Source organism: Herpailurus yagouaroundi, unplaced genomic scaffold (genome assembly GCF_014898765.1).
Source record: "Herpailurus yagouaroundi ecotype Mexico unplaced genomic scaffold, PumYag 203, whole genome shotgun sequence".
Taxonomy (NCBI): Eukaryota; Metazoa; Chordata; class Mammalia; order Carnivora; family Felidae; genus Herpailurus; species Herpailurus yagouaroundi.
Window position 1 is genome coordinate 24,310,019 of NW_024412434.1, and position 19,496 is coordinate 24,329,514.

The following is a 19,496-nucleotide window of genomic DNA, read 5'->3' on the forward strand; positions in this document are numbered from 1 at the left end:
AATGTATCTGTAGGATAAATTCCTAGAAGTGAAATCGCTAGATCAGGTTTGTACATTCGTTATTTTGTTAAAAAATCCCCCACCCACCCTCCGTAGATTTTGCACCAGTTTGTAACTCCCATCAGGAATGAGAGGGAGCCTGCTCCCCACACCTCCATGAACACACGCTCTTGTCAAGCTCTCTGGTCTTTGGCCATCCAATGGTCAGGAAGTGGTATCCCATGGTTTAATTTGCCCTCCAAGTACAATTGTGCCTATTTTCATGTTTTAGGACACTCTGAATACTCTTTCCTAGGCAATGATTCTTCCTATCCTTTGCCTGTTTCTCCATTGGTTTGTTGGACTATGTCATTTTGATTTATAGCAGCTCTTTACATATTTGACTTGGCAGGCCTTGGTCTGTGATATGAATTGCAAATATTTTTTGGCAGCTTGTCATTTGTTTTTTGACTTTGCTTATTGCTAATTCGTCCTCCTGTATTTGTTCGTTTGCCCACGTAGAAATTTTTTATGGAGTTAAATTCACCAACTGTTTCTCTTATGGCTTTTGGGTTTTGTATCATGGTTTTAAAGAGGCTTCCCTGTGCTGATGTCACCAGAGAATTCTCTTCCGGTTTCCTCCGATAAATGTATTGTTCTACATTCTGCATTGAAATCTTTGATCCATTTGAAATGTATGCTGGTGTAAGGTACGTACCTGTTGTTTACTTGACTGAATTCAAATCATTTATATGGTTTTCATACTTCTAATATAAGTTCTAATATAGTTCTCATATTTATAGAAGAGCAATTTATAAGAAATTATCTGTACGGTAAGAAAACAAAAAACAAAAAACAACCTGGAAAATTCCAAGCAAAGAGAAAACGAACAGTTATTCTTCTTGTTAGAAAACTTCAATAGCTGACTTTCCTTCCATTTTCCTGGTGTGAAAACACATTTGATATTCTTCTCCTCCTTTTCAACGGTTGTCACTCATTTACTAAAAATATTAATCTTCACAGTGAATTGAATTAAAAATTACAGATGGGAACAGTAAGTGAAAATTTCTGAAGATGGCATTATTGTCCCCCTTTGAATGATTCTTTTTTGTGTGTGGGCAATCCTATCTCCTTTATCTGCAATGCTTTAAATGCCTCAGTGCAATAACAATATAATCATAAAAGCTAATTAGTAAAGATTTTGTGTCTTGTTAATGATGCACAATTGATTATGGCTTGAGGAAAGAATGAGCCTAACCATTCAACCGTGAGGAGCACTGCATTTTATCTTCCTACAATATGTAGGTGATGGCATTTTTATTACTGTTTTTCTATTATGTAGACATCTGACCCAACTCGCCAGTCTGCTCTTCTGTGGTATCGTCATTCACTACCACCCAACCTGAGCCCTTTAAAGATGTAGGGATCATTCTGGATGCCTGATTCCAGGAAGGATGAGGAGAATTAATGACACATGGACCAAACGGTGAACAGCAATCAGGGTGTTACCTCCCTATTCCATCTTTGCTTGATTTTTTTTTTTAAACTATACTTCTTCCCATAAAGCCATAGGCCATAATTATGTCATACAAGCACCTGAATAAAAATCACTTTAAAGTAGCCACTTAAATAACTGTAATCTTTTTTTCTGGACCTTCTCACAGTCACTACTTCTTTATCAGTAAATAGACGTAGCTAGACACAGATATAGGTAAATGTAAGAATATTTATGTAGAGAAAGGAACATCACACAGAGACTCTGGAACACCCCAGCAAATGTCTCTTCCCCTGGGCTTATGTCCTGCCAGATTCGTCCCCTGAGTCTAATTTCTGTCTTCCTTCCTCTCTCACTGTCTTCCTTCTCTGTTAATGGTTTCCTTCTCCATCTCCAGAGTCTCCAACTCCAAAGCTGTGTGCAACTGTAGCTGCTTTCTTTGGGGTTTGGTCCAGTACCCAGTTTTTCAAGGAGATGGGAGTTTGGCTCTTTTCTAAGTTGGTGTGGATCGCACAGCCATGATGAGAAAAGTACATGATAGGTGCGAATTTCAACGTGTAAGGATTAAGAGTCTGTTATGACATGGATCTGCCTTCAGAACGTACAACTAAGACAGTATTTCTGGCATTGTTATTCCCTGTTGCAATTTCCCGACACTTGAAAATGTCCAAAGATATTCTCCTTGGAGGCTGCACAGAAGCCCTGGGGCCTTCACTCCCATGACGCAGGGCAGCCCCACCCCCACTTGACCCTGAGCGTTGCCCTGGCTCGATGCCATCCTGTCCCTATTTGCTCCTCCACTCTCCTCCTCACCGTGGACGGTGGGGCGAGAGCTGCCCTGTGGCTGGTGGGGCAGCTCCAGAAGCTCACAGTGTGGAAGAATGAGAGGGAATCTGTCATCGGAAGGAGTGTTTGGCTACCTGGAGAGGGGACTTACACGTCTCTTTGCGTAGAGGGCCTTTCCTCTCTCGTGTCAGCCTGTTGCCGGGCCATGACTTCATTATATCTGGGCTGCCGGGCCAAAAAGGCAAGACTCAGTGTCGCGTGGGGGACCAGAGTGTGATTTAAATGGAAAAGTGTGACCTGCCTTCTTTCCTCTTTGCCCAATGGTAAAGGGGCTGGCTTTAGGGGAGAGACACTGGTTGAACTGGAAAGCCTGAACAGAAGGCATGGAATTGAGGAATGCTCCAGTTCTCAGCTTCACAAACCAGCGTCCTCGGAGGAGTTGAACAGCACGGAGCCATGCCTACCCACCCAGTCACCCACTAGGCCGGTGCCTACTCGCTGAACAGAAACTTACCAAAATCAGGGCTTCACTATTTGGAGGGTAAGCAAGAAGGAGGTGCTGCAGACGAGTTCCTGGTAGGCTTGAAGAATGTGTCCTGATGGCTTTGGGAACTGGCTTTTATAGACACTCAAGGTCTAGCTAAATAGTAGGTCACAAAATAGAGAGGGTCACCAACGGCACAAGAGCTATTTGCACAAGTTACCACAATGCTATCTCTAGAAAATTACTGTTGCCGTGTACCATACGACAAAGTTCAAGTCTGACCATCCTGAAACGTGACTTACGAGGTGTTTTTCATGGAAGTTCTACTTCTGTTTGGTGTAGGCTTTAGCTTGTCAGACGCCATGCGTGACCTACCTTCGTTAACAGGCCTTGAGCAGGCGATCTCTTAACACGTGCTGATGGCTGAGGCCCTTCTGTCTCAAGGACTTTAACTGAACTTGTATGTTTTATACTTGTGGCCCGAGGCAACTTAATCACAACAGTTGCAATTTTATATGCAAAAAACTGATAAATAAGTAAATGGTATTCAGTTTCCAAAAGAGGGTGGCAGCCGTGGGAAATCCTAGAAATAGTCACTGTTCCCAGGTCCCTGGTGAAATCCTGGCAATTCCTCCACACTTCCCTGTGAAGGGCGGTCCCCGGGTAGCATGCCGTGATTAAAGCATGCCCCGTACCCTACCCCCAGAATAAAATCAACAGAATACTAAGGTTGCTACTATTTACAAGAACATCGAGCAGTTTTCCTTTGCCCTTTGTCTGGACCCCGCCCCCCCCCCCCCCCATCTGAGATCCTGAGTGGCTTAAGCCTCTGGCCCCACTGGCTCAGACCCAATGTTTGCGGCCGGGGAGGGGGGGGAGGGGGAGGGGGGCACGGACAGAAACTGACCATCTTAAAGGGCTGTGTGGGCCACGTGCTCTCAACTGCAACCACTTTCCTCCGTGTTCCCTCAGAGTGATTTTCTCTGGGGCTCCAGCAACCCAAAGCTACAGAACACTCTCAGAAATACCCTTCAGATCACGGTCTTTCCCCAGCTCAAGCTTCCTGCTTCGTTCAAGGGCACACAGTAAAGATGGAGGCACAGGCCTACGGAAACTGCAAACCAATTAAGATATACCAGTGTGGCCAGATACCCACCCAGCCCTACCCCAGAGGATAAACTCAGAATGGAGGAGGGAGGCCTGGTGAGGGATGGTGGCTCCTCCTTTGTAATCAGAAAAGCCCCTCAAGCAACCCAGAATCAGAAAGGGGACAAGTACTCTTTTAACATAAAAAAAAGTCAAAGTTCTGTCAACCTGAAGAATGTGAATCTCTTAGTAGACAAAGTAAGGGGTTTTAGCCAGAAACAGATCTTTACGGTGTGAGTCTGAATTTCCAGGTGGGATTGAGAAAACAACCGTCTGCAACCCTAAGCACCCCTCCTGCCACCCCCGTCCATGCCATCCTGTCTCCCACTCTGCACTTGGCATCCCCTCTCTCTTGTCCGTGGCAGTGAAATCAGGTTTGGGAGAGACCTCTTGGAGACACAGCCCACTTGGGAAGTAGACACGAGGACACAGCAAGGTTTAGGGACTGATAGGATATTCCAGAAAATGCAGGGGCTTTGGGAGTAGGACAGAGATGAATGGAGAGAGAAAGACTATGGGAAGGGAAGGAGTGGGAGGGGCTGGATGAGAGGAGGGAACATCCATATGGGGCATCCTCAAGTTCTGGGAGGGGAGACTTCACATGCTGTCTTAACTCTGTTCCAGGGGCTATAACACAACATCACAGACTCGGTGGCACTTAAACAAAAGAAGTTTAGTTCTGGAGACTGGAAGTCCAAGATCAAGGTGCCCGCAAGGTCAGGTTCTCGTAAAGGCCTTCTTATCGGCTCAGGTACCTCATCACATGGTGGAAGAGGCTGGGAGTCTCTCTGGAGCCTCTTTTTTTTTTTTTTTTTTTTAATGTTTATGTATTTTGAGAGAGAGGGAGAGAGTGAGAGAGAGGGAGAGACAGCATGAGCGAGCACGAGCGGAAGAGGGGCGGAAAGAGTGAAGGAGAGAGAGAATCCCAAGCAGGCTCCGCACTGCCAGCACAGAGCCCGACGCAGGGCTCCGACTCACGAGCTGTGAGATCATGACCTGAGCCGAATCCAGAGTCCATCGCTTAACGGACTGAGCCACCCAGGAGCCCCAATTGCTAACTTTTACAGAGAAGTCCTATTTGTCAGGTGGTGTTCTAAGCACTTTACATATGTGAGCTATTCTGTTTTCACTACGACCTATCATTGTTGTATCTCCATTTTATGGATGAGAGAAGTGAGACCTCAAGAGGGTGACGTAACCATCCAACTTCCTGCAACTGGGAAACCAAATAGCCAAGAAACCTCTCACCCAGGGGGGCAGTGTGGACCCACAGTCCACACTCTCGGTCATCTCTATACTGCAAGGGGGAAGGGGGGACACAACGGAAGGGATGCTGGGGCAGGGTCGGGGTGAGAATAGTGATTTGAAAGAGGGACATCATGGAAAGCCTCACGGGAAAGGTGATAACTGAGCAAAACCATGCACAGAGGTGAGGAGGAGACAGGAGTCTATCCGAGGGAAGAGCGTTCACTCGCAAAGCCCTCAAGGCCAGAGGGAGACAGGCCTAGCCTGAGCAGTGTGACCAAGGTGGGGACCAGCAGTGACCAGGCTGAGCGTCCTGGCCAGGCTGCAGAGGGCGGCTCAGAAATGTAGACGAGGCCTGCGGCTTTCAGTCTGGAGAGTCTGAGGGGACACGTGGCACGGTCTGACGTTCACATTAAAGTTCTTGCTGCTGGGCTGGGAATACACTAAGGATTTCTGGGGTAGAAGCTGGGAAACCAGTCAGAGGCTTGTTGACCTCCAACAACACAACACTGCCGGGGGGGGGGGCGGTGGTCAAGGGACAGAAGGGGTCAGCAGGCCTTGAGGGCCCCCCTAAGCTCACGGTGAAGCCCCATGTCCCCGGGCTGTGCAGGGCCAGTCGGCTGCACTGTTCACAAAGACCCGCCGACCTGTGGGCAAGGCTGGGAGATTCTGGACACCAGAGGAAACACGAGCTTCTGTTCTTGGCTGCCTTGTGCTCACCAGATATCACTGACTGACATTCTTATTGACTTGGGTACAAGCTGTTCTCACTCACCTCATCTCACTTTCCCCTCAGGGCTCTGATTCCTTCTTTCTTCAACTGTTACTTCTGCGGAGGAGAGCCCTGAACTCCAAACCCGGCCCACACACTTCTAACTTCCACGAGCACATCTACGATTCCCTATTTCCTACCCCACAGCCTCCGGATGCCCCTATTTCCTGACCACCAGACCAGGAGGCCAGATTTGTAGTTGGACCTCAATCCACCTTGGTTTTTGGCTCTCGTCCAAATGATGGTGATTCCTATAAATTATCCTCTGAGACTTCCTCTCTTTCCATTCCCACTGCCATGCCAACGTCCTTCCCTTGGATGACATTTCCCTCCCTCTGGATGATTTCCAGAGCTGCCCAACTGGTTGCTCTCCTTCCAGACCCATCCCTCACTACAAACTCCTGTGAGCTCAACCTTGCCAAAGGCAAGCTGTGACCCTTGCTGCAAAATCCCCAGCTGTTCCTCACTTCCCGGTGCGGGTGTGCCCCAGTGTGGCGGTCCACAGTCCCCAGATACGTCCAAGTCTGTCTCCAGCTTCATTATTCCCTTGACGAAATGGACCCTGCACGGCACGTGACTTGTGAGTCTTCTGTCGTATCCTGCACATCCCTGCCTCATGTTCTTGGAGCCACACCTGCCTTCTTGCAGCTTTCCCTCATTCCCTCTTCATGAAGACCTTCTTATTCTCCCCAATTGGAAGCATTTTCTCCCTCTTCTAAAATGACATAGTTGTCTTATGCATTTGTGGTACAGATGAGGACTTTTGTCCTATTACACTCTTCATGACCTTGGAAGCAGAAAGTTGAAGGCATTATTGAATGTCTGCGAGTGTCTATCAGGGAGTACTCTAGATACCTAGGTGCTAGGTACCGGAGTATCGATCCCAGGCACCTAGGTGCTCACTTATTCATTAACTTCTTTACTCCACAAACATTGAAAGCCAGGCATTGAGGACACCAAGGTAATAAGATACCATTCCCCTCTTCAATATGCTCGTTAGGTATTTAACACAACATGAAATAATTTACACATTACGGGAGTGGTAATCCGACCATCCTCAGTTAACAATTATGTTTCACGCTCCCGTCTACTCCTGCCCTCATAAATCAAGGTAATTACTTGGCAATCTGGCTGGGCCTTGTAAGGCAAAAGAGCTGTTCATGTCTTGTGTCAAATGGTGAAGAGGGAGGAGAGGAAAAGGGTAAATTACCCTGCTTCCCATCTGTGCCCAATCAGCTCTAAATCTCCAGGAAAAATGTGCTCAGGATCTCCAAAGACAGATCCTTCCCACAGTGCATCCAAAAGTAGGGTTTTGTGCAGTAGGAAAGGGGCTGGCTATAGTAGGTGTGTAAGCATATCTGAAACTTTGTGCTGATCTTTTATGTTTGAGAGAGAGCGTGTGCACTTCTAATGGATTTAAAAGGTTACCTTACCTCCCCCGACTGTATACACAGCTAGCAGAACAGGGCTCTGAAGGTCTGACTGGGACATGTGCCGCACATTTTAAAGATGCCCCGTGAAATGGACAACACAACTGTCCGCTCAAGCTCAGGTATGATTCTGATAAGTTACTGACCTTTGATACAACGTCCAACAGGCTGAGATTCAGAAATGTGTTCTCGGGGAGCCTGGGTGGTCCAGGCGGTTGAGCGTCAGAATTCGGCTCAGGTCATGATCTCATGGTTTGTGAGTTCAAGGCCCTCATCAGGCTCTGTGCTGACAGCTCAGAGCCTGGAGCCTGCTTTGGATTCTGTCTCCCTCTCTCTCTGCCCCTTTCTCTCCCTCTCTCTCTCTCTCAAAAATAATAAATATTAAAAAAAAAAAAAGAAATGTGTTCTCATCATACAGGAGAAGCCTAAGATGGGGCAAACAAGTAGTTTAAATGCCCCCTAAAAGGAAAATAAGAACACCGTGTAGTCAGTATATCATAGTGGTTAGGAGCTTTCGGAGCTAGTCTGCTTGGGCCGGAACACTAACTCCACAGCTTACAAGTTGTGTGACCTTACATGAGTCACTTAACCTCTGTATGCTTCATCTCTAAATGGAGATAATATAACAATCCTCAGAAGTGTTGTTATGAGTATTAATGAATTAATATGTATAAGATGCTTCGAACGGCGCCTGGCAATCATTAGCACCATGTCAGTATTTACTAAATACAGACAATGTTTTTTAGACTTTGTCTTTTTTTTTTTTTTAACTTCATCTTTTATGTTTTTTGGTGGGGAGAGAGATAGAGAGCAAGCGGCAGAGGGGCAGAGAGAGAGGGAGGGACAGAATCCCAAGCAGGCTCCGCACTGTCAGCACAGAGCCCAATGTGGGGCTCGAACTCATGAACTGTGAGATCGTGACCTGAGCCGAAATCAAGAGTTGGATGCTTACCCGACTGAGCCACCCAGGTGCCCCGAGACTTAATCTTTTTAAGAAAAGAAGCATAGGGCGCCTGTGCCCATCAGTCACCCCACACGGCATGGGAATGTCTTCATGACCTCATCATTATCTGTAGACAACTCTCCGTTCCCGATGGTCTACGGGGCAGCCAATGTTATTTGTAAGAAAAGGAGAGGAGTAAGCTCTGCCATGCACAGTACATTTTTGTGCTTAATACTCTCTTAAACAGAAGAAAAACATCCAAAGAGGAAAAAAATCTTCCCCAAATGATACCTGAATCAACCCGAATGAAAGATGAAAGTGGGGTAGGTAACATAACCCTCTCATAGGGGACACATGCCACAGCATTGCCGAGCACCGCGTGCGGTCCTGTGGGGAGAGAAGATCCCCCAGTTGGCCCTCTTTATGCCTTGTTTCCTCCTTGATGTGCAATTTCATCTTTCTGGGGTCTACATAAATCTCTCGCAGCCGGTATTATCTTCCCATCATGAGTGAGCGGCCATAACGACAGCCACCTGTTTTAGTGACTGAGCCAGGATGTCAACACTTGCAGTGGAGTGTTGTTAATCTAAGTAACCTTTCCCTTCAGGGACGCCACCCCCGCCCTCATGCAGTTACAAGCCATTTCCAGAGCACCTGTTCCCCCTCTCGTTCTAAAAGGTAAATTCCTCCCAGAGGGGGCCCCCTGCTCCTACCCCCACCCCCCGCCACGCCATCTGTATAAATCCTGCACTTTCGGTCGCTATGGTTCTCTCCATCGCACCAGCAGGGGGAAAGAGCGCAAGATGGAGACGTATTGTTCGAGCAAGCACATTAACATGCTGAAACGGCCCCGTCAGAAATTTGTCAACATTGTTAAGGGCCACCTTCCCGGGCTTCCGTCCGAGAACAGCTGCCGATACCGGCCGCGGGCCCTTGCGCCACATCTTCCTGGACGTCAGGGGCAGAAATAGCCCCGGGGGGTTCGGTGCCAGGGGCTGCCATGCTCCCCACTTGCCACTCATCCGCACGGGGCGCTCCCCCCCCCGGCTCTCGGCACCTCCCATGAACCCGAACGCCGTTCCCGGGCTCCCCGACCCCGTTTCGGCAGCTGGCACAGAGACTGCCAACGTCAGAACCGTCCTGGCGAGGCCAGCTACTGCGAGCCCGAGTGGCAAGAGGCCGAGGTAAGACTGGGGAACACGTGCCAGGGTCTGGCAGGGAGCAGGTTCTGAGCGTCTGTGACCCGCTTTGCTCCCTCCCCTGAGTACCTAAGTCTTGACCATCCTTCCCAGGCCCGGGCTGCACCTCACCTCCTCCACGGAGCCCTCCCAGCCTCTCAGCTTGCACCGCTCCCTTCCTGGCCACGTTGGAAACTCTTCTCCGTCCTCTTATCTGTACTGCTGCACACACCTCCTCGATCCGCTGCCCAAGTGCAGGTGGCCAAGACAGGAAGGAGGGGAAATGGAGTGAGTTGTCTCCACCCACTACCTCTAACCTTGTCCTTCCTGCCCTGTGTCCCTGTGTCATGCTCATCAACAGCATCCCCTGCTCCTGGGCCACTGGCTTAGTACTGTTCCAGTCTACTCTTGGATGGAATGTCTGGGGGACCCACTGATGCCACTAGTCCCACAGATTGATCTGAAACCACAAGTACCTTTTCTTTCTTCCATCCTGTTTAGATTTTTTTTTTTTTTTGAGAGGGAGGGAGAGAATGCGATCGGGGGGGGGGGGGGGGGGGACAGAGGATCTGAAGTGGGCTCCGCTGACAGCAGGGAGCCCATGTGGGGCTTGAACTCATGAACCATGAGATCATGACCTAGGCCAAAGTTGGACGCTCAACCAACTGGGCCATCCAGGTGCCCCCATCCTGTTTAAATGGAAGGGTTGGCTCTCTTCTCTTTGGCTAATCCTTGCCATACCCTCTTGCCATACAGTCTTCTCAAGGACTGCACCCCCTTCTCCCTATCCTCTCTTTTTCCTTCCATGCATTTAGACATGTGCACATCTCTCCTGTCTTTGAGAGACATCCTACCTCAAAGTCCATCATTTCCCACCAGCGACCACTGCGTCTCGCTTGTCCCCCTTGATGCTGAGCTTCTTAAATGAATTTTCCAGACTTGCTCATTTCCAACTCCCTTCTAAATCCACTCCAATATGGCTGCCTTCTTACCTCTTAAGTCAATACCTGTGCTAGATACCCCTATCCCCCTGTTCCTTAGTACATGTAATTACTGAGGTGTTAGTCTATGCTCTCTGCCCTTCATACGCAGATTCAAAGGTCATCTATTTGCTAATGACACCTGAAATTATATATACACCTACACTGAGGGAAGTAGTGTTTCAAGAAGAAGGAAATAGCCAATGGTATCAAATACTTCCAAGAAGCTAAACAACATGTGCACTGAAGTGTCTATACATGGGATTGGATTTAGCTGCACCTGAGACACTGGCAAACTCTGTAAGGTTCTGTTGGTGACAGTAGGGACAAAGCGCTCATTTTGCAGATCAACTACCTAAACCCAATGAGGCTAAGTGCCTAAAGAGACTCAAGGTCACACACCTAGGCAGATCTAGTACTCGAACAGGATTCCAGGGTGATATGTGCCCAAGACATGCTGACTCCATCCCTTCATAGTGAGTACAGTCTGGACTTTCTCACTCTTGCGTACACAGAGCACTCCCTTTTGGGCCATGGCTAGCCTGCCCCTAGCTGGTCAAGTTACAGAGTCAACCGGTTCAGGAGTCATCTGGGGTAAGTGACAGAACTAGATTTTTGAGAACAGTGTTTTGCCTAGGGCTCTAGCCAAGCATCCTGATCTTTCCAAATCCAGTCTTATAGCAGATACCCTGTTTTTCCCTATCAGAATCTGTTCATTCTAGTAAAAGGTACACACTTAAGTTTCTGCTCCTGCCATCTATCTAGATCCCTGATCCTAGATCCTGCTCCTTTCAGGGCTCAACCAACTCTTTCTTCAGTGCCAGGTGGGGGTTCTGCCCCTCACAGGGGATCCCTTGACAGGGATACCTGTCTCATCAAACCCTAGAGCAGACATAGAGTCCCACTCTGAGTCTACTCTCAGCTTCAACTCTGGTTCCTTCTTAGCCATGGTGAGATGGTTTTCAATTACCAAACAAATAATGATCACGTTTTTCTTGGCCCTATGATTTCTTTCTTCTTCACCATCAAGGTATTAATCCACATCACCACAAACAATTGAGTTGGTCTTAGAACACAACATTTCAACTCCAGCAAAAAATAACTTTCCATCAGATTGCGATTTGGAATCATATTTGTGTAAGCAACCTCTATAATAGCCCCCAGTGATCCTCACCATCTGGTATTTGTGCCCTTGGATAATCCCTCTTTTGAGTATGGGTTGGATCTTGTGACTCTTTTATAATGAAGGGAACACAGTAACAGTGATAGGATGTCTCTGATGAGATTAGGTTATAAAAAAGACTGTGACTTCCATCTCATTGGCCATACCCCGTATCTCACTACCTTGGAAGCCACATTACCTATGGAGAGGCCCACATAGCAGGAAAGTGGGGGAGGTTCCAGTCAACAGAAAACCAGGAAGTGGAGCCTCATTCTAATAGCCTACAAGGAACTGGATCCTTCCAACAACCATGTAAATGAGCTTAAAAGTGGGTCTTTCCCCAGCTGAGTTTTCCTATGAGATCATACCCCTGCCAAAAAAACTCTCACTTGCAGCTCTGTGAGAGATCTTGAAACACAAGCCCTCAGGTAAGCCATGCCCAGATTCCTGACCCGCAGAAACTGAGATACACATGTCTGTTGCTTAAAGCTGCTAAGCTTTGGGGGTAGTTTGTTACACATAAACAGGATTCAGAGTAGGGAAGAAATACAGCCAAGATTTTTTTTTTTTTTCTGAACCCTAAGTCAAAAGGAAGATAGAGAAATACATTTGCTGAAATTCAAACAGGGTGACAAATGCGGTGCTAGTGAAGGTCATTTGACTTTTGATTTCCAAGGTTGACTATTAAGAAGAGTATAACATTGAATTCCCATCATCCCAACAGAATAAATGGAGGAGATAATTAGTTGTCACTTGCTCGGTGTCACTTGCTTGTTTTATGTAGCTGTTTGGGCAGATGGAAAGTGAGTCTAGCATCCACATTCAGCATCAGCATTAATGAATTCCCCAAATATTCTTTTTTTTCCTGGGGTAAATTTACTTTACAACTACCACCACTGCCAACCAAAAGTTAAATCAATAAACCAGTGTAAGGAAATTGTCAGGAGCTAGGAGTCCTGGGGAAGAAAGCAAGTGTTTATGCGCTGAATTCCACCGCACTCTGTAACTGGCTTGCCACCCAATTCCAGGGCCTTGGGAGGCCCAGGGAGAGAGAGAGAGAGAGAGAGAGAGAGTGCAGCAGGCCTGGGGGCATGAAAGCACTTCGGTACTCCGGGTCCATGTGGGCCCCAGTGTCTCCGTGGCACATTTCTCCACTACTCAGGAAAAAAAAAAAAAAAAAAAAGAGAAGCAATCATTGCCCAACTCTTTTTGCTCGTGTTTCTGTTTCTGGCAAGGACTACATATTTCTAACTTATTAACCCGTTGCTAGTACTGTCAAAGTCTGCATGTTTGATGTTGCTTTCTCAACGTGTGCCTTTTTCCTCTGCTGTGACTTGTCTGCAACAACATCACTCACCGCCCCAGAAAAAGGGACAAAAGAGCACATGTGGACTATAAGTTCTGAAGTTAATTCAGCTGTCATAGTGAGAGAAGGTTGTATGCTAGAGAAATGGCCCTCTGAATGTTTTCACACATTCACTGAATCAAGGTACAATCATGAGGGCTTCAAAAGCTACACATGATGGGGTGCTGGGGTGGCTCAGTCGGTTGAGCATCCGACTTCGGCTTAGGTCATGATCTCACAGTTTGTGGGTTCAAGCCCCAGGTCAGGCTCTGTCCTGACAGCTCAGAGCCTGGAGCCTACTTTGGATTCTGTGTCCCCCTCTCTCTCTGCCCCTCCCTGACAGCTGTGTGTGTGTGTGTGTGTGCGTGTGTGTGTGTATGTCTCAAAAATTAATAAACATTGAAAAAAAACCCCACACACTTATTTTTGGAAGGAACCCCTCCCTCAAATCTTCCTCCCAACGTACCTGCACACCACACACACATATAAACACACTCATATTCATGTCTGGTTAAGGAGAAACACTCTCCGGTGGTAATTACCTACTCACATAATGAGAGCTCTTAGAATAAGAAATGCAAGCATTATACGCTGTTTCTAGATATTCTTACGCTTGGTGCCATGTATTTGAAACATCTGTGTGATTTACTGAGTGTTGGACTCTTCATTCAAAAATGTCAGTAGAATGTAAAGAAACCCACTTGTGTTGTACTGAACTTGCTCTCTGCAAACTTCCGGTAACCAAAGTGATTTTTTCATTTTTGTCTGGATGCTGGTCATGTGCTGTCCCAACGCTTCTCCCTACAACCAAGAAGCTAGTCTTTTCCCTGTTTTCTGATCTGGGACTTAGCACAGATAATCCACACAGCTAGCTCTTTGAAGATTTGCTAATAACTAGAAACTGAGTGGAATGTTGGAAATTCATATATACTAAATAATCCGAGGTGACCATCTCTTTAAAAATTAGGTGCATACAGGGTAACTGTGGATGTCCAAAGTGTAAGTCCCCTAGTGCGGGTCCCTTAGAGTTGAGGTGGTTGATACCCAGAGCTCTCTGCTCTCGTGCTTACCCTATCTTTCCTTTGCCCGTTTCCACATGCATAATAAATCTGACAGGCATAAAATTTAGATATTAGCTTGGGGACCTAAGTCAGAAGTAAAGTACCATTTAAAAAAGCGCTAAACTGAGGGTTGATGGGGGGGTGGGAGGCAGGGGAAAGTGGGTGATGGGCATTGAGGAGGGCACCCGTTGGGATGAGCACTGGGTGTTGTATGGAAACCAATTTGACAATAAATTTCATATTAATAAATAAAAAAAAGGCGCTCTCTAGTCTTCCATGTATCCATATTGTTGGCTAACGTGTGGTCAATGCCAGTTTTTCCAATTCTACCTGTCATGCATTTTTTTCCCTCTCCTCCTCCCCTTCCTTATTTCCTTCACTCACTGAATAAATATTTACTAAGGACCTGCCAGGTTCCAGGCACTAGGACAAGTGCTGGGAACGGAATGGTGACACGCTGATGAGACAGGTACTGTCCAAACCTGCTTTAATGCTCCTCGTTTGCCCTGAGGGTGTCCTGCAGATCCTTCCCTAGAAGCCTGTGAATCCCTGCCTCTTTTGGTCTTTGAGGGAGTGAAAGAGCCTTTTTTCTGGCCTTTGGAGTGCTTGGCCTGAGCCTGGGGAAGGTGAAGTGCCCAAGAAGGAATGCTCCCAGGGTGCCATCAACCACTGACGGACAAGGCATTGTGGAAAATACCCCATCTGGCTTACCCCTCAGTGGGACAGTGTCCCACAGGTGTCCCCTGTGCTTGGGGCCCTGTGGTCCAAGAAGTAACCCTCATGAGCATCTGTTCATGGGCTGTCCTCTCTTCCTCCATCACTTCCGCACTCCCTCATGTCCTCTGACTCCAGTCTTTGACTCAGGATTAGCTTTGGGGGAAACCCACTGAACTTACAAACTTACTGGGGAGACACAGAAAAGTAACTGAATTGTTGCAAAACTCCATTTTTTTTTTCCGAGTAGGAAAACAGCAGAATGCTAAAAAAAAAATTTCAAATTGAGAATCTTCTAAACCTAAGCTGCCTGGTATGTTTGCGATGGTATTTTTAACATATCCCGAAGTGTCAGGCAAACCCATAAAGTATTCATTCAAATGAAATTTGAAGGACATAGAAAACACAGGCATATTCTCTGAAAGAATTATCATGCGATGCCTTAAATAGAAGACACTTGCATTTTCCATTCTTCAAATTTAAAGATGATCCTTTGGCATTTGGGTCTTTGGACTGGCTGTACTGCTTAGCTTTTTGTTAAAGCTAAATAACATTTCCTATTCTGCAAAATAGTATAAAACCCTGAATCAAACCGACTCTTCTTGGTAAACTTTACTCGAATGCTGTTTTTCATCAACATCACATGCCTATTAGAAAATGAAAAACAGCTGGCTTTCCACTAACATGATTATTTTCCATTATTGAATTCTGAATATTCAGTGTTACCTGTCTCCCTCTCTATCCCTCTTGAGTCATTCCAAATGAGATTGCTATCCGAGACACCTCAGTTTACTTCAGTAACAGGGACAGGATGAATAGGAATAGAGGTAGAAAGAGAGAAGCAATACTGCTCCTATAATACTTTGCAGCTTCATATGGAATAAATAAAACAAAGACAATTTTAACATCTGCACAGTCAATAAATGTCAGTTTCCAGAAATCAGCTCCACAGCCCGTGAATTGACGACGGTATTGAAGCTGATTCCTGAATGTGAATATGAATATATCTATTCACACTGTCATACTACCTAGACTTATATGGTCTACAGTCACTGTACAGAATGAGAATAATATCTTGGGAACTCAATTACTTGACATAAATAAGACTTCGTATTTGCAAAATAAAAACTTTCTCATGGCCAAACTTCTGGTCTCTCCTGCAATGATAGCTACTTGTCATAAACTCAGAATTGAAAGTCAGATCTTGATTGATATTGTATCTTAAACTCATACGGGCTTGATAATAGAACACTGCCTTTATTTAGTTCTTTTCAATCCACAGGCTTCTACAGTGGTTTTATAGTTACTCGGAGTCTGGAAAGAAATTCCTCCTGCAGTGCTAGTTTCCAAAGTGCTTTGTACTATTTACCATGATATGGTACTTGTAGTACTGTTGTACTGTTTGCCTCTTAAAAAGTAAATAGTGACAAGCCAACCACAGATAAGGTAGAATGATATGAATAAGAGCATCAAGTCCTGAAGGCATGGATCAGAAGTTGGTAAGTGACCACTCACCAAGTGGTCCAAGGACCGGAATCCTTAGAGCTTTGGAAATGCAGAAGGTCACGTCTCACTATGGACCAACTGCATCAGAATATGCATTTAAGCAAAACCCTCTGGTGATTTACAGGCACAGGACAATTGGAGAGGCACTGTTGTACAACATGATATAACATGGTATAAACAGATACTGAAAATGAAGCTTTTGTCCCCAGGGCCAGGGATCTGGAAGTTACCAGAGAAGTGTTGGGGGGTGGGGTGAGGTACAGACAGCCAGAAAGTAGTTGAAGGGGTTTCTAGGTCTGTGGCCCCCCAAACAAGCTTGAAATGATTGCTGGACTCCATCCATAGCAAGCAAGTACTGGCTTGTCCAGTGAGCCCAAATTGTGTTGTCATGAGGACGTCCTTTTGACTCTCTGACACTCAGTCTGGTCACTTGTAAAAACAAGGAGATGACACAAAATAAGCTCCATTTAGTTCTAAAGTTCTATCATTCAACATACAAAAAAGTAACAGGCTGGGGTGTATAGTGGGGGCAGAACATTCACATAACACAAGGACATTTTCACAATTCTTGTACAGATTACTTTGTGATTTCGGGCGATTTTTGTATTAGAATAGGACTATTGTTTCACAGAGAGTAACTTTTTAAGGGAAAACATTTATTTTTGGAGAATTTTTGTATTGAGTGAGAGTAACCATTTCCTTATCCTTGGTCCTTCTAAAGCTCTTTTTGCTTCCTTCTACTTTATGAAAGTCAACTACATTACACACGTATATCAGAGAAGGGACAGAAGCCAGCCAGAGGCAGAGAGGAAGAGAGAACAGAGAAATATGTAAGAGCCCTTTGTAGTCACTGGGTTGAGAAATCATGGCGACCTCTCTGACTTCTTCTTGTGCTCCAGACCATGGTTCTTTGGTGCAGCCTCACTTCCCGATTCTAACATAATGCAGCTGTCTCCCCTTACCCACGGGAGACACATTACAAGACCCTCAGTGGATGCCTGAAGCCTTGAACCTTGAACAGTACTGAACCCTACAGACGCTGTTTTTTTCTACGATAAAGTTTAATTCATAAATCAGGGATCAGAGATGAACAACAATAGCTAACAATAAAATAGAACAATTATAACAAGATACCATAATGAAAGGTAAATGAATGACTTCTGCACTGTACTCACCCTTACTTGTTTGTGATGATGCAAGATGATAAAATACCTATATGATGAGATGAGGTGACGCGAATGATGTAGGCGTTGTGACAGCGTGGGGCTACTAGTGACCTTCTGACCGTATGTCAAAAGGAAGATCATCTGCTTCTGGATGTGACTGGCTGTGAGTACCTGAAACCATGGAAAGTGAAACCACGGATAAGGGGGGACCACCTCCTAGCTACAACAGGAGCACAGTGTTTTCACCTGCACAAGCATCCCTTTACAATGTCTGAATGGACACGCATTGAATCTACAAGGTTTAACAACCACTGGGCTGTAAGCTACCAGGGGGCCTCTTTTGTGATCGATTTCCCTTAACTATATACCTAAAGTTCGCCCAAAGCATTCCCAAACTAATCTCTGCTCTTCTATAGGAAAGCTTAATTTATAATATTTAGGCAATACTATAGTTAGGTTACAAAAGAAACAGCTAAAATGTTGCACTCCTTTTGGGTTTCAATTCACCGTGATATTAAGGAGAGAAACTCTTGCATCGTGAAAGTTGAACTTGGATCGAACTTTCTCAACTGAACGCTGTCAGCTGCCAGAGCTTCAGGCAAGAACCCAGAAAAGATAAAACTCCAGTCATGATGGAATTAGCCAAGCAGCACCAGGCCAAGGCCAAATGAGAGCAGGCTGCATACATGACTCTGTGGCCAACAGAACCCTCTGAACAGTGTTAAGCACCAAAGTTTCATAGTGAATGTTAGGAACAAGATGGCAATTGAGGTGGGTGTTTAAAAGGAAAGCACGGTCAAATGTGTAAGTCACCCCAGAGAATTATTTGCTTTATTCCCCTGAGAAATTGCCAGAATGAATTAGAAACCAGTTATGTATTACACTTATCTCTGCTTCAACATTGTTTGTCCTTGAGGACTTCCTATCAAACTTGCATCTCACTAACTTGGCAAAGGATGCTACTATGCAGCCACAGAATCCGTGTGCGTGTTCGAAATGACTACAAGACTTCTGTGCAAGGAACTCTCAAGACCACAGGGAACGTTCATCTAGATATCTGGCTTGATCCCAAACTCAGTATCAAACAACCCTCTTTGTAGCACCACATTCTCCAGCAAACTCTTCCTCCAGACCTCCCTGGTTTTTGTGGGACAAAAACATTGTGGGACATGACATTCCCAAACTGGAAACTTGACAGTCGTTTGCTCTCTCTCCTTTGTCGCTCAGGTCTAAGAAAGTACTATTGACTTGTTCTTCCCAGTATTTTCTGCAATCAACCACTGCTTTTTTCTTCCTACAGAGCCCAGTCTAGTTCATGCATTTATTATCCTCATGTGAGCTATTTAGAAAGTTCATCTTCCATTTACTCATTAATTCCTTTGGTGCATATTTCAGCACCTACTATGTGCTGTAGGCACTGTGCTAGGTGCTGGAGGATAAAAAGGGGAGCAAGCCAGTGCTCAGGTAGTTTGTGGGCTGGTGGAGCTCTTCCCATTGGGGTTCATTTTGCAGGACACATTCAGGTTACCTTCCTAACACACTCTCTGAATCATACATTCATCCTGCTCAAATGCCTCCAACAGCTTACTAAAAGCAAAGCAAACCAAAGGAAAACCCTTTCTACCATTTTAAAGCTTGCAGGCTAGCTTCTACCTACTTTTCTAATCCCCTATTTTACTATTTTCTCAACAAACCATCTGGTTGAAACCAGCTGGCTGAATCTCCATTTCAGAACATTCCCTATTTCTTGCTCTTTGCTTTGTGACTGCTGTTGCTTTTCCCAAAAGATCCACATCCTCCATCGTGATGCTTTTCTAATTGTCATATAAAATATGTTCTTTCTCTCTTCTGAACATATATATTTGGTCAATTTACATAATACTCAATGCATTCCATAAACATATTCCCAACTTCTCATGTGATAGACTCTGTGCGAGGCGCTGGGAACTGAGGAAGAGCATGCTTTCTCCTATTATAATTCTTGTTCTCACCTTTACAGCCTTTTGGTTCTCAAAGGCAGGGATCATGGTACCTTGTAACCTCTGTAGAGCTTTATATATTTACTTGTTCATATGGGTAGTCAATGACGCAGCTAGTCGTAATG

At 45.7% G+C, this 19,496-nt stretch overlaps 1 protein-coding gene and 1 long non-coding RNA gene across 3 annotated transcripts in view; one reads left to right on the plus strand and one right to left on the minus strand.

Annotated features, from left to right (window-relative positions):
- The window catches only part of CELF2 (CUGBP Elav-like family member 2), an 835,274-nt gene that overhangs the window by 373,815 nt on the left and 441,963 nt on the right, over positions 1-19,496 (minus strand). The gene's annotated exons all lie outside the window — the stretch shown is intronic.
- Positions 92-1,599, plus strand: LOC121014833 (uncharacterized). The gene is made up of 2 exons (XR_005783453.1): positions 92-689; positions 1,322-1,599. It is a non-coding gene; the product is annotated as an uncharacterized LOC121014833 (long non-coding RNA).